Below are 14042 nucleotides of genomic sequence, written 5' to 3'. Positions count from 1 at the left end.
AATTATGTATGTTATGTTTAAAACTACTTACGTCTTCGTCGACCCCCTTGCTTCCCCTTCGGGGTGTGTTACATGCCCGCGAGTACGCGCGCCGCACGCCGCCGGTTTAGGATATCGTCTGTCCGGAGAGCTCCTTTCGATCCGAGCCGATACTTTTGGTATATATCTTCTTAACGTTGTGTTGTCTCGTATATATGATCATTTGGGTACGGCGGGGCCTGTCCGTCTTCGGTGCACGCCGATTCCGACCGTATGTTAGAAGGTGCGCGGCATGTACGCGTAGGTGTGGGTTATCAGCGTTGCACGGGTAAGTGTGTGTGATATGCGACTGCGTTCGTTATAATAGCCAACGGCTTCGGTATAATTGTCGGTATATATATGTATATGTATGTTCGTGCGATGCGCACCTTATGGGTCAGTGTGGATTTATGTATGTTAAACGGGTTAGCTATTTGGCATGTCGGATCTGTTGGGTAGGTACGTATGGGTGTCAAGTAGGACACCGATCCACGGCCCAAGGGTTGGGTCGTGATTTAACATTTATAATATCATAATCCACAATCTTCATTAACTATATATCATTCAATTCTTCTATTACCATTTCAAGGGCACCCATAGCCATGGTCATAATATAATATTCCATTCGTCCTCCTATTATGCTTCTCCCATGCTCTTAATATCATTAATAGCAAGGTTCTATTCATAATACACCAAAAGCCATCATTCATGTCAACTACTATTTAAGATTCCATTACTTTCACATTTGAGCTCTATATTCTATTTTCTTCCATTATCCAAGTCCTCCAACCCCCCAATGCTCTCAATAATAGGAAATAAACATAGAACTCACCTTAAGCACTTGGGAACAAGCCTTGAATCACTACAAGAAAAATGGCTATTAGGGACGAGAAAACTGGTCCCTAAAAGTCATTTTCTGGTCCCAAAAATTCTATAGCGACCAGATTTTACTGGTCGTCACTCGTCCTTAAAGGCTCTGCCACTAAAAGTCAATTGCAACCACTTTCTGTGACTAGTCGCTACAGATTTGTAGCGACCAGAAAAACACTAGTCTCTAAAACACTTTTAGTGACCATATTTCCGGTCCTTGAAAACTTAAAACAACATACTTCTGGTCTTAAAATTCTTTAAAGACCAAATATCTGGTCACTAAATATATTCTGATAAAATATAGATCTTCTCTAATTCTATTATTCTAAGAGTTCATACAATTTATAACATAGAAACTTAAATGCATATAAGCATTATTGATAACATATCCTTTTCATATATAATATGTAATTCGTTACAAAGAAATGGATTCATATTCCATTAGTAGCAATCTATGGCCATGATAGACAAGTCTTTGTATGGCTTACACAACCCTTTACGTAAAAAGTTAACATCCCTAGCAAAAAATGAAAAAATAAGTTTAACAATCCTAGTAAAATGATAATCAACTTGTTAACTTGTATGATGTCTTCAAAATCCGCATCTTGAATAGTAAACTCAAGTCTTCATATCCTGTAAAATATGTAAGACAAATTCTATCAAGAAAAACTACAAAAATAGATAAAACATTTTTAAATTAACCACTCATCTAAAATTCAAATTTGATCAGATGTACAAACCTATAGTAGAGAAGTTGAACAAAAATGTACTAGGAGCTGCAAGAATACAAACAATAATAAATCAAAATATCAACAAAAGACTAGAATCTGTTAGTCATGGGTACCTCAAAATAAAGGAAATGAAAAGCGGGATGCGACTAGAATGGGGTGATCTTGATCTTCCTCCACAGCAACAACTCATGAAGCTTGCGTGGATGTGCTACAACAAAGCCAAACAAAAAAGGCAGCAGTATACAAATCTTGAAAGCCTGCTATGCACAAAAACTTAGGTATAGTAAATAAGGGTTACACAAGTCAAGAACAAACATCTTTTAAAAAAGAAAACACAGCATGGGTGAAATAGTATTGTATGTGTTCATCTAATGTGTAAAAATGAGTACAACACCTAGGAATATAATTCTTGAATTCATTTAAGTGGCTAAAACAAGAAAATCAGAATATTAGTCTAATTTCACTAAAGAAAAGGATGCAGATTCAACATGGATACATATAATACATTTAAGCTTAGTCCAACACAACATATAGATTCTGATACGCTAGATTTATCCTATAAAATGATTTCTAAAGTTAAAATATACAAGTTAGTATCACCATCATACATTGGGTTAAATAAAAGTTACAAAAATGATAAACAAACCAAGTAGCATGTACGTGATAAAGTAGTATACTAGCTTCTACCATTATATCAGGGAATAAGTACACTTTCTTTTAGCAATGCTGAAATCCCTTTAGGTTGAATAGTAAAATATAATGACACATAATCAAAGGACCTTATCGTTAGAAAGAAACTCATTTGACGTATTATAAGTTCCTAAGATTTACGTTAGAAAGAAACACACTTGACGTATTTTAGAAAATCTCGAAAGAAAACTATACTTCTAGAAATACTTATTCATCTATTTATATATAAAAAAGGCCAAAGTAGCAATCAAACCTTGAAGAAATCTAAAAAGAGCCAGATGACATTCATGTGATTACGAAGTAGATGGAGAAACAAACAAGGATCCAAGATATTGAATCCGAAAGTGACTACCTAACCTAAGATGCTAACAGACATTAGTGTTCCGTAAACACAACATCACAACTTCCCTCTATTTCACTTTGTATGATCGACTTTCTTAAAAGTTCTAAGACGAGATAAACATTAGCTTAAAGGATTCTAACTGCAATTGATCTATATTAAACCAAATAAACAAGCAATAGGTAACTAAAAAAGCTACTCAAATACTAGATCTCTAGAAATGCAACAACTTGCGTTAAAACATGATCTCTTAAGTGATTTACTAAAGCAAAGATTTTACATAGTCTATCCCACAGTCAAGTTCAATGAGGCTCTTGGATTACATATCAGAAGAGTAGAAAATAAAGCTGAAAATCCAAGTTCGATTAATAAAGGATGTACCAACCTGACGTGAACTAGGCTCATTATATCCATCCCAAGCACATAGAAATAATTTTATCAATTATGCACCCAACTAATCATCATACTATTCTAAAAGTGGGAAGCTCCAACTGTCAAAGTTGAAATACCAAAATGCCCCTTAAAAGTTAAACGACATTCGTACCCTTCTATCCTATAATATTCTTTTTATTGTATTGTAGAGATGGGTAATTATACATTGTAAGTTTGGTGGACTAATATTTAATTGTAAGTTACAATTAGCAAGACAAAAAATCACCAGTTACTATATGTACAATGAATCAACCTGCTGAAGGTATGTCTCAAGGCAACGTGTGTGTACGTTTTCCTTGATTTTGACAGCTTCCAACAATAATTGCACATTTAAACTTATTTAATACAGTTGTATTCATTTTGGAAATTAAAGTCTCTATTGTACCATGTATATTTTACTTGTAATGGATATGAAAAGAAACCATCAAACATTTAAAGCCTTTTCTCTAATGTGACTGTTGAGATTTCTGCAGAATTTTTAACAGTACGTCTTGGCTTATAAGTATAATGACTTCACAAGATTTTTGTGCAAACCATGTCACGGGACAATATAATGTTATTGCATTTCTATCCAATCCATTCCCCAAGTTCCTACTTCTTCATTTGCAGCTATTAAGTTCGACCATTTTCAATTGCAAGTGTCGATGAGATTCGGAAACAAATGGAAAAAAACCATTCTTTATTCACAATTGCTAATATAAGTATAGGCAGCTGATGTGGGAAGTAATTTCAGTTCTGGGGTGGTTTGTAGTAGTGAAAGTACTAGGAAACTCCCTGGTGAAAAATTTAAATCCGAGAGACTGAGGTGATGAAAGCTCAGATTCCAAAGAGAAGTTATCAAAGAAAAGATAATTCAACTTTAACTTCAAAGAATCTGATAAGATCTAGGAACTAAAGTGGATGGCTACATGTGCATTGTACTTTCTACCAAATTTGGAGTTCAATCATTGCTGTCAAGGCTGTATAAGCATTTTGCTGCCTTCATGTCATAGTACTTTCTACATGGGCATTGTAGTTTCTACCAAAGGATTCAGAAGTGTTGTAATTTTAATGAATGTAATGTACTTCTTTTAAAATTAAAAGCAACATAAATGTTATAAAGTCTAATATTGCACATATGAACAATATTAAATTCGACTTTCGTGTAATGAAAGAGGAATAACAATCTTAAAAATGAAATATCTAATTGAAGTTGAATACGAACATAACACATTCTCTAAAAGAGAGATTACTAATTAGCAACTCCACCCTTTGATCACATCACTTATATTCATATTTTATTACTCGACCTTTTAAGTATGTATAAATTTTATAATAATGATATGGAACAAACGTGCAATGCATGTTTCCAGAAACTAGTAACTCAAATATCAGTATGTCAATTAATTAACATGTTTATGTAAATTGAATTTAACTATGTCCTGAGATGATTTAAGACAACTATTTTTTTTTTTTTTTTACTGAATGAAATAGTCAACTAAGTGTTAGCCTATTAATGACTAATTCAGCTTAAGGTGACTTAAACTAAAAGGACACGTAAGCAGGAACAAACACTTAAAGAAATCCTAACCAATAGGCAAATTAGTTGCTAGTTAAACAAAAGTGATCATCTAATTAGCGAATTACACATATATGAATTATTCAATTTTTTGTTACAACCAAATATGAATTAATGAATTATAGTTTTTCAAGAATGACTCATATAAGCAAGCATATCACAGAACTGACACATGTCATAGGCAGATAACCACTGGGTAACTTACAGCTAAAAGAACACCTATTTTCAGACATCTACAGACATAATTTAAAAGGAAAACCACGTAAATATGCATAACAAAACTAGAGACAGGACTACATGCATTAGCAGTGAGGCAACAATAGGAAAATATTATGAGTAACTGCAACAAAGATCATAGAATGTAAAGCCTAAAACTAAAGACAAGGAAAAGGTGACGGGCCAAACAGACAATCTTAAGACCTGTTATCTAATGAAACTAAACAAGCTTTAACACGTCGATCAAACTATAACTTTTTCTTTAAATTTGAAGCGGACATCCCTAAGGTGGCAATCTCTAAATGATTAACAGCTCAGATACATAGATCTTGAAATTCAATAGACAACTTCTAAGACATAATCTCTACAATGGAAATACAGGTCCTAGTATATGATTTTCAAAACAAAATGCATCCTCACTTTGTTTCCTTAAGTATTCTAACATTTAACCTTAAATAGAATGCAGAAACCAGCAGTCACAAATGTTTACCGAATATTTATTAACCGAGAAAAGTCATAGAGCAGGGACAAGGCATACTCTGGCTCAACTAAAGATGCAGCCACTAATGTTTTTCCAAGTATGACTTTTAAAGAAGTGAATCCTGGGATATAATTTCTAAATGCTGGAAGTTTAAAAAAGAAATAAGGTTTCAAGTGCAGCAAGTCTCAAAGCATTCTTTCTAGATAAACAAATCATTTATTGTGCCTTCTAAATGTTATATATATATATATATATATATATATATATATATATGTCTTACAACATGTTTTTTTTTCCAAACAAAATCAGTCATGAACTTTGATTTATAGACCCAATATGAACTAAAAGCATGTTTTTCAGATGGATGATAATGAACCACTAGCAGAACATATTCTTGGCGCATAGATACACAAGAAGAATGTTGCCAAACATGGACACACACTAAATTGCTAGCATGAAATCCAAGTAGTAGAGTATGTTGTCCCTTTTCTTAAGAGTATGCTATCCTATGAACATGATTTTTAGGAGAATGTACCTCAAATTTTAACATGACCATCACATAGAAAAAACTTCTGAAACAAACAACACAAGATAGTTTGTAACAGGCAAAAAAAAAAAAAAAATTAAACCATTTGGGAAAACCTACGTTGCTTGGTCTCGGGTGCAGGTGTCTGATACAGGTACGGATCTAGAAGTTGGATCCTTCATGATCTGAAATTTAAGATTCGGGGGTATGGATCTAGGTATCGATACGGGTGCGGGGATTCGGCTAAAAATAAATCAACTATATAAAAATATAGTTATATGTCTTAATTATGAGACATTATGTGGAAACTTATAAGGTATTCGGATGAGAAAATATTAATCAAGAGGAGAATCCCAAAAGGAGTAAGGAAAAGAACTGACATATAAATTTCTATATACAAGCTATTCCATTTTCTTCAATTTCATCTTAGCTTTTGTTTTTATTACAGAAATCATTGTATTTGTCCCAAATTTCTCCCTCGATTTTGGTCAAAGTATCCAAAATCAGTTGATTATATCCGGTACGGATCCCACACACACACCATGTCGTGTCTACAGGGGTGCAGCACAAAAAATAAAGAGTCCGACGAACTTAGGGGAAAACAGATGTCCTTAGACATTGGCAAGAATCTAAGCCCAAAGCCCCAAACATACAAGAAACAGAAATTGTTTATAAAAGTTCAATATTGGGGATAAAAAATTGTAAAATCAGATGACAAGACAAAGTCACAAATGTAAGATGAAAATCCACATTCAAGAAAAGAATAAAGAGATACCTGTAATGCTGTAGTGAAAGACCAAAATCAAGGAGTGACAAAAAACACAAGCATACACAAAATCATAGCCCTGAAGAACCAATTAATCAGCAAGAAAAATTAGAGAAACAACCTGGCAGCCTGGAAATACGAGGAAGCACGGAGGATACGACCAACAATGGCCACAGAGAATCTTTTCTCCCGCTGATAATGACATCCTGGCGAGCTGACTCTACCTCCGATGATAACCCCAACTCAATCGCACAGTATGACATGTCACAGAACAAAAATACAAAACATACCCAAAAAAACAACACACCAAAACCGAATAGTCGTAAACCCCTAAAAGGTCGTGAGGAACAGTTGAAGACACAAATTGTCAATTTGAATGAAGAAATCAAGCACAAATTTCAATGAACACTAGAACAGGTTGTCAAAATGATGTGGAATTAGGGATTTTGTGAGACTGAGATATGGGGAGTAAACCCTAGTCACTAAAATGATGAATGGACGAACGTTGTTTTTGCTTATTTTTATATTTCTTTATAATTATTAATTATATATGATATTATATTTTTGGAGGAAAAAATGGGTGGCATTTCAGTCCCACCCCATTCACTGTATTAGGGACCAGAAATTGACAATTTTAGGGATGAGATTTAGGCCCTTCGCCATTTAAGAGAGAATTAGGGAACAATGAAATATCTGGTCGGTAACAATATAGGTTTAGCGACCAGATTTGTATACCGCCGCTAAATGTTGGTCTTAGATAAGCCTTTTTCTTGTAGTGAGTCACTCTACTCCATTAGAATGAAATCCTCCACTTGTATGCCAAAGGAGTCCTCACTCTCCACAAACCCTAGTAGGCTTCCTAGTATAAGAATCTCTTAATTCTTGGCTTTGATCTTGGCTTTTTGGTATAGATTGTTGTGAAAATAGAGGGAGGGTTCTAGAGAGATATAGAATCTGCTTTTTGTGGAAAATAATGAAATAAAACATGGGTTCTTAAATTTATAGACAGGGCTGGAAATTTCCAGATCGGCGGGTCGACGGCTCGTCGACGTGGCCGTCGAATCGCCACCTGAAATGTCTGAGTTCTGAAGCTTGTCGACGGCGCCAGTCGGCAGCTCGTCAATGTGGCCATCGATGTTGATTGGTTTCAGCAGTTGCCTGACCTGCTTCGCTTTGCTCCGATTCGATTCGTTTCACATCCAACTCCCTTGTAATGTCAAGGATGCCTACTTATATTCCTGTACACATACAATGTAAAATATCACCTGTGTAAAGCTCTGGTGCGGACTACCAAACCGAGGGTATACTCCGCGAATAAGTCAAAATCTACTTGAAACAAAATGGGAGGTGTAACATTCTTCCCTCGTTTAAAACATTCGTCCTCGAATGTTAAGTTCTCGGGAATTTTACGAAAATTTCGCTAGAATTTCCTTTATAATATGGCACTACCAACCTGCCACAACAGCCCATAATAATAATGCCTCACAGGCACACAACATTCTAGTAATAAAGTTTGGCCACATACGACCCGAAAGTATAAAAGAAAGCATGCATACCTCATAATCTTGACGTTTAATCTCGGATTTCTTCTGGGGGCTGAAATAAATGTGGGTGCTTGGCCTTCATATTTTCTTCCGCCTCCCAAGTCATCTTTTCCCGGTTGTTATTTCTCTATAAGACCTTAACTGAGGCTACTTCTTTATTTCTAAGTTTACGTACTTGCCTATCTAGTATGGCAACTGGTACTTCTTCATAAGCCAACTTTTCTGTCACTTGAACATCATCTACTGGAACGATCCTAGTAGGATCTCTAACACACTTACGAAGCATTGAGACATGGAAAACGGATGGAGTCGATTCCGATTCCGAGGGTAAGTCCAATTCATAAGCTACTTGACCCACCTTGCGGACAACCTTATAAGGTCCAATGTATCGAGGACTCAACTTTCCTTTCTTACCAAATCTCATCACTCCTTTCATTGGTGACACCTTTAAGAATACCCAGTCATCAACTTAAAAATCTAAGTCCCGCCGGCAGTTGTTTGCGTAAGATTTCTGACGACTCTGGGCTGTCAACATTCGATCTTGGATAACTTTGACCTTTTCCACTGCCTGTTGGATCAACTCAGGGCCTATTAATTGTGTTTCCCTGACTTCAAACCACCCAATTGGAGATCTACACTTCCTTCCATATAGAGCTTCGTATGGAGCCATTTGGATACTGGAATGATAGTTGTTGTTGTATGCAAACTCAATAAGGGGTAAGTGGTCGTCCCAACTACCACGAAAATCTAGAACATATGCTCTCAGCATATCTTCCAAGGTCTGAATAGTACATTCGGCTTGCCTATCAGTTTGCGGGTGAAATGATGTGCTAAGCTTCACCTGAGCACCTAAACCTTCTTGGAAAGACTTCCAAAACTTAGCTGTAAATTGCGCCACTCTATCAGTAATAATAAACATCGGAATACCATGGAGTTGCACTATTTCTTTAAGATACAGCCTTGCATAATCTTCTGCTGAGTAAGTAGTTCTAACCGGAAGGAAATGGGCTGATTTCGTGAGTCTGTCCACGATCACCCATATAGAGTCATACTTGCTTTGGGAACGAGGTAACCCTACAACGAAATCCATGTTTATTGCTTCCCATTCCCAAGTTGGAATTTCCATTGCTTGCAATAACCCTCGTCGCTTTTAATGCTCAATTTTTACTTGTTGATAGTTCGGACACTGAGTCACAAATTCTGCTATGTCTTTCTTCATTCCATCCCACCAATACATCAATTTGAGATCATGATACATCTTTGTTGCACCTGGATGAATAGAATACTGAGAATGCTGGGCTTCTTTTAGAATTCGGCGACGTAATTCTGCAACTTTCGGAACACATAACCTACCTCGGTATCGAAGAACTCCATTTATAGAAGTTTCAAATGGAGACTTCTCCTTCGCATAAAATGTGTCTCTATAGTGGCTCAACTGAGGATCATCATATTGACGCTCTTTTACCTCCATGACCAAGGATGAAACAGTGGGATTATTGACATCAATTCCTGTACTGCTTGAATCAACTAGACGAATTCCAAGATTAGCTAGTTGGTGGAGCTGCAAATTATTTCTTTCTTCTCGGAGGAACACTTCGCATAGGGCTGCCCATTGATAGGCGGCTAAGCGTATCAGCTGCTACATTTGCCTTCCCGGGGTGGTATAAAATACTCACATCATAATCTTTCAATAATTCTAACCACCGCCTCTGCCGCAGATTTAACTCCTTCTACTTGAAAATGTATTGGAGACTCTTGTAATCTGTATAGATATCAACATGCACACCATACAAGTAATGCGCCCACATTTTTAATGCATGAATAACTGCAGCCAATTCGAGATCATGAATTAGGTAGTTCTTTTCGTGTTTCCGCAACTGTCTTGAAACATAAGCAATAACTTTACCGTGCTGCATTAATACACATCCTACCCCAACGCCAGAAGCATCACAATATAAAACATAACCATCTGGCCCTTCTGGAAGTGTCAAGACCGGGCTGGGTTGCTTATCTTTCAATTCTTGAAAACTCGCGTTCACAGCATCATTCCATTGAAATTTGCCGACTTCACGTTAGCTTTATCAATGGGGCTAAAATAGAGAAAAATCCATCCACAAACCTTCTGTAGTAACCTGCCAATTCTAGAAAACTACAGACTTTTATAGGAGTTGTAGGCCTTGGCCAAGTCTTCACAGCCTCAATTTTTTGGGTATCCACTCCTGATGCCATCATACGAAATGACATGACCCAAAAATGTCACGAGACTTCAAAATAAAAACTCGCACTTTGAAAATTTCGCATACAATTTCCGAGTTCGAAGAATTCCAAGAACAATATGTAAATGGTCTGCATGTTCTGATTCTGTGCAAGAGTGCACTAGAATATCATCAATGAACACTATTACGAATAGATCCAAGAGAGGTCTAAATACATTATTTATCAAATTCATAAACACTGCCGGAGCGTTAGTCAACCCAAACGACATCACCCGAAATTCATAATGGTCGTATCTCATTCTGAAGTCTGTCTTGGGAATATCTTCTTCTTTAACTCTCACTTGATGATAACCTGACCTTAGGTCTATTTTGGAAAACCACTTGGCACCCTGCAATTGATCAACAAATCATCAATCCTTGGGAGAGGATATTTGTTCTTGATCGTCACTTTATTTAACTGCCTATAGTCAATACACATCCGTAAAGAACCATCTTTCTTTCGCACAAATAGGACCGGTGCTCCCCACGGTGATGAACTGGGTCTAATAAACCCCTTCTCAAGCAAATCCTTCAATTGTGCCTTTAGCTGCTTTATAGCCGAGCCATTCGTTTAGGAGGGATAAAAATGGGCTTGGTGTCCGGCAACACATCAATGGCGAAATCAATCTCTCTTTTACGGAGGATGGCCTGAAAGTTCATCTGGGAATACATCCGGAAACTCATTCACTACCGGGACGGATGGGAGAGTTGGCGACTTTGCTTCGGTGTCACGAACTCGTACTAGATGATAAATATAGCCTTTAGCTATCATCTTCCTTGCCTTAAGGTAGGAAATAAACCTACCTCTAGGAGATGCTGTATTACCTTTCTATTCAAGCACGGGCTCTCCCGGAAACTGGAACCGAACTACTTTCGTTCGACAATCAACATTGGCATAACATAAGGCCAACCAATCCATACCTATAATCACGTCAAAATCTAACATTTTCAGCTCGATTAAATCAACTTTGGTCTGGTGTTCACATACCAAAATTACACAACTCTTGTATACTTGTCTAGCTATCACGGGATCACCAACCGGAGTAGACACCTCGAAAGGTTTAATTGGCTCGGGTTTTACCGCAATACGATCAGCAATATAGGGAGTAATATAAGATAACGTAGAACCCAGATCTATCAACACATAAACATCGTGAGAGAATATAGTCAATATACCTGTAACCATATTCGGAGAGGATTCAAGATCCTGTCGTCCGACTAAAGCATAGATACGGGGCTGGACACCACCTGAACTAGAATCTCCCCCTCAACCTCTACCTCGACTGTCGGGAACTGGGAGTGCGCACGGTCGGGCGCACGTAAAGAAGAACCGGCCCGATCTTGTGGGCCGGACTCCACCTCTCTATCGTACCTCGTAGGACGATCACGCATAACGTGCCTGTCTATCCACACAACATAACAAGCGTACGTGCGTACTTGGTGACATAGCCCGAACGTAACTTTCACACCGATTACGTCGCGAACGGTGGTGGCTCACTGCAGCTGTAATCACCCCCAAACTGGGAACCTGAAGCTCTCGAGCCCTGACCCTGCCCTGAATGAATAGAGCGGTCAAACCTCCTTCCTGCAAATTATGGAGGTGCACTAGTCACCGACTGGCCTGAATATCCGAAATATGATCGCATCGATCCCCTCTATAGTCCCACTAGGACCCGTATCCGGCCCTATTACTCTACCCCTTATCGATCACGCGCACCCCTTTGCGGATACTGCTGCTCTTCTAGGTTCTGGGCATGGGCCTAAATGCGGGAAATATCCATCCCGTCCGGCAATGAAGTCGTTAAGCAATTAAATAAATGTGGCCCTAGGCCACTCACAAATCTATGCACCTTATCAACCATGTCGGTCACCATAGTCGGAGCATATCTAGCCAATGAATTAAACTGAAGGCTATACTCCCGGGCACTCATGTTCCCTTACTTCAAATTTAAAAATCTGTCTGCTCTAGCTCCACGAACTTCGGGTGGCAAATAGTGGCGGATGAAGGCATCTACAAATTCTTGCCAAACCGGAGATGGTGCATTCTCTTTTCTTCATGATATCCAATTATTATACTATAAGACCGCCACATCCCGGAGTCTATAAGATGCTAACTCCACCGACTCAGTCTCGGAGGCGTGAATAATTTTTAATGTCCTCAACATTTCATCGATAAAAGCTCCGACGGGTCTTCGGCGGCTTGACCCGAAAAACTCCGGAGGATTCAAACTCATGAAATCACGGGCTCTAGTACTAACTGCCCTGTCACTTGAACCCAAACTCTGCCGCTGTGCTTGGGCGACAACTAACTATGTCAAGAGATGGATAGCCTCGATCACTTGTTGAGCCGAAGTAGCCGGGGGAGGAACTGGAGGCGTAGGAGTTGGAACCGAAGCCCCTTCTTGTTCTTCTATAATAGGCGGAGTATGAGAGGTATTAGATGGAGCCTCATTATGTGATTCGCCCTCTTCTACAGTCATTGGCGGCTCCCTTTCTACCCGTCTTTTCATCGTAGTCTTGCCTTCTCCGGGGGCGGTAGCCTTTTCCCTTTGGGCGGCATCTACCGAAATCATACCACAATATTAGGGAGGAGAAAATCTTATAACATCGCTCTATTGCACGATCTCTCGTAAGAAGAAGAATGGTCGTTTTTCCTAAATGCCCCGTAGGTTCCTATTTATTAATGTGGCGCGCAACACACCATAAACAAGACTCTACTAGATACGGCTCGTAGACAACTTCCTGAGACCGAAGACGCTGCCGACACCACTTTTTCACGACGACTAAGGGCCGCGATGGGTACCGGGGCTAACCACCGAGCACCACTCATATTACTCGTAATCATACTCATTCCGCGATCATTCGTTAATAACCTGCTTATAATCATAAGGAAACCATTTTCATTTAAAACATAATCACTTTTATATACATAAGCCCTACGCTTTCAAAATAATAATACATATATACACGTGGGAAAAATTGTGAGACCAACCTACCCACACATGCGCACCTACGAGCCTCTACTAGAGTACAAGACATATGGATGGGATAGGACCCCGTCGTGCCCAAAATAGATATATACACAAAATCATAAGTAATGGCACTTCCGAAACAATGGGGTGCTCTTCAAGTCGCCGATAGCTCTTATGAGTGGATCACCTCACTCTACACACTGTGGGCATGAACACGGCGTCGAAAAGGACGTCGGTACGAGGCATTGTGCGAGTATATAAGGCTTAAATAAAATGAGCATAATAAAGAAATCTGAAACATAAGGTGAAAACATAACACACGCTAGCCTTTAAATAAATGCATTTTAACATATCTCTGCAAAAATACATCAACCTATCGTATATATTCCTCGTTTTACCCGCGTCCGGGTACCATGCCCCGTCGCCGCCCGCTGGTGGTGCCATGTCCGACCCTAGGCACGATAAAATCACAAGCGACTCGCATTAGCGGTGACATGTCCGGCCGTCTGAACACGGTAGAATCATATCGCATACGTCTCGCCAGCTCGTCGCGCCAAAACATACGTAGAGAGATCCCAGAGATAATCTGTAACCGTATCGGGGTGACGTAAGGTCGAGAACCCCCGATTCTATTGTATGGAAA

At 38.5% G+C, this 14042-nt stretch overlaps 1 long non-coding RNA gene across 4 annotated transcripts; it reads right to left on the bottom strand.

The window, feature by feature from the left end:
• Window positions 1–1247: 1247 nt before the first annotated feature.
• LOC132041765 (uncharacterized) lies at window positions 1248–7279 on the bottom strand. Of its 4 annotated transcripts, XR_009411225.1 has the most exons (3): window positions 1733–7249; window positions 1629–1664; window positions 1248–1521 (listed from the first exon to the last, which is right to left on the bottom strand). It is a non-coding gene; the product is annotated as an uncharacterized LOC132041765 (long non-coding RNA). The 4 variants fall into 4 exon arrangements; XR_009411223.1 differs by having other exon boundaries at window positions 1629–7279; XR_009411224.1 differs by having other exon boundaries at window positions 1248–1664; window positions 1733–7279.
• Window positions 7280–14042: the final 6763 nt, after the last annotated feature.

Source organism: Lycium ferocissimum, unplaced genomic scaffold, assembly GCF_029784015.1.
Source record: "Lycium ferocissimum isolate CSIRO_LF1 unplaced genomic scaffold, AGI_CSIRO_Lferr_CH_V1 ctg11631, whole genome shotgun sequence".
In the NCBI taxonomy this organism is placed as follows: domain Eukaryota; kingdom Viridiplantae; phylum Streptophyta; class Magnoliopsida; order Solanales; family Solanaceae; genus Lycium; species Lycium ferocissimum.
Note: the sequence above shows the minus strand (reverse complement) of the source record. Positions and strands in the feature narration are given on the sequence as shown.